This window comes from Physeter macrocephalus, chromosome 10 (genome assembly GCF_002837175.3).
Source record: "Physeter macrocephalus isolate SW-GA chromosome 10, ASM283717v5, whole genome shotgun sequence".
In the NCBI taxonomy this organism is placed as follows: domain Eukaryota; kingdom Metazoa; phylum Chordata; class Mammalia; order Artiodactyla; family Physeteridae; genus Physeter; species Physeter macrocephalus.
The window spans coordinates 85379833-85382094 of record NC_041223.1 but is presented as its reverse complement, the minus strand read 5'-3'; positions in this window follow the sequence as shown (position 1 = coordinate 85382094).

The window sequence follows — 2262 nt, the reverse complement described above, 5'->3', positions numbered from 1 at the left end:
CAGGCTCCGGACGCGCAGGCTCAGCGGCCATGGCTCACGGGCCCAGCCGCTCCGCGGCACGTGGGATCTTCCCGGACCGGGTCACGAACCCGCGTTCCTCGCAACGGCAGGCGGACTCTCAACCACTGCGCCACCAGGGAAGCCCTCAGCCCCACTTTTGACACGACAGGAGTTTGGGCTTTTGGTACAGGCCTCAAGATGTCAGTGTTCTCAGGACCATGTTTCCGTGAGACGCAGACCCAGGGAAAGAACGGTGCGCTCCCCGCCCTTCGCCGGCTCCGCGGGGGCCACTCTCAACAGCGGCCTGGGAGCAGGAATCGGCTCTTCCCTGAAGGCCGCGGAAGGTCAGTTTTTCCCTTTTTATATCGCTTTTTGGGCGTCATTGCCTTTTCCCAGCGCACCCTGTGATAAAAGGCTAGGACCCAAAGGACAGGATATTTTATGGTAGGACACGGTTTTCCTGAAAGGGGAAAACAAGGGAAATAACGGCTTCACTTAAAACGGCTCAACTGGAAACGAATACTCACACATCCATCCAGATTCGGTAGTGATTTGACACAGCGTTTCCATTGCCTGTTCTGTACCCCGTCGGGGCGTTGGGAGGCGCTGCAAGGGGGCCACCGCACCACTAGGGGGCAGTGTTGCATAGAGACAGAGAAAAACTTCGCCTCCATCCTATTACCGCAGAATTAAATAATATTTCAGTAAACCTGAATTTAAAATATCAGGCTTTTGCCCGACAGAAGTTATCTCCTCTGAACTCCTGCGGCACTGCTTACACGAACCCCTAACAGCAAGCCTGCTTCGCATTTGTTATTTCCTCCATTCAATTGTAAAGTTCCTTGAAGTCGACTGATGCTTCTTTGGCCTATGACATAATATTTGCTGAGTAAGTGAATATTTTATGAGTACCCTCTGAATATATGCTAAGTTTTTAATGGTTGAGGACATTTTTATAAAAATACAGTTTCGATGTTTAATGTGGAGTAGAAAGTATTAAATAAGGGAGACAAAACTAACCCGACATTGGTTTATATAACAACGAGCATACAGTTCTTTCTTTGTTAAGTGTTGCCATCTCTGTTAGGTCGTTTGATCCTCATAATAACCCTGTGGAGTGAGTTGGATACTGAGTCCAGGTGGCCCCGAGGAACCACAGCCCCCAGAGACTGAGCTTGTTCTTGGATGGAGGTAAGGCTGATGACACCCTCGTTCTTCAGTCAGTGTTCATTCCTTCTTTTCCTGAGCACTCTGGCACAGAGGAAGTTTCCAGAGGGAAGACACAGTGTCTCGGCTGCTCAGGCAGGCGGCGACAGGAGGCACAAGTTGAAACATTGGTAGAGATGTGAAAAAATAATGAATAAGATATCACAATGTTAATGGTGGTTAGTTTTCTCCAGTGGTGAGATTTGGGGACGATTTTTAAACTTTTCTCTTTATCTCTTTCTGCATTGTCTAGTTGTTTTCACATTGACTACTTGTTACTTTGAAAATAAAAATGGCCATTACCATTTTGAAAAAAAAAAAAAATGAATAGAAATGAGACGATGTTGGTCCCGAGCCGTGTGGAACAGGTGGACAGGTTACAGGTGACGCTGAGGGTGAGGGCTGGAGCGAGGGCGCATGCAGGCCGCCGGGGCCGGCTGCGGTGGAGGGGGTTCTCCTGGACACAGTAGGTTGGACACAGGTCAGGCCGGAGTCAGGGGAGAGGGGGGCCCATGGACAGAGGGGTGTCCCAGCCCACGGAGCCCCTCTACTGCTGCCACTAATGCTTGACTGTGAGAGTCCGTCCACGGGGACACTAGGAAAGCCTTCATAAGTTTCTGTTGGACACCCGGCTGAAGGGAAGACTCTCCATCATGACCACACGCCTTATCTGTCATTAATATCCGCGTGTCGTCTTGACTGTGCCTTTATCAGGCCTTTTACTGAGTGCCACTGTTGTCGTATCATGCCACGCAGGCTGATTCTGACCAGTTGTCTTATTGAGTTTGGGAGACAGAAACACTGAAACCAACAGAGAGCCCAACACTTTTCACCACTGGTGACCTGGCAGCTCCTAGGACCTTCCAGGCTGCCACGCATGAGGGGAGCACTGTTGGCGGAACGCTGTCCAGCCCCGAAAGCTAAGGGTGAGCCAGGATTTCTTGTTCTGTTTTGTTCTGATGATGAGGCCTTAACATCTGAGGGAGAGCACTTTGCTGTATTCGCCAGCTCTTTTTGGAAGTGACAGGTCCCATCTTCTTAGGCCAACTTCAACAT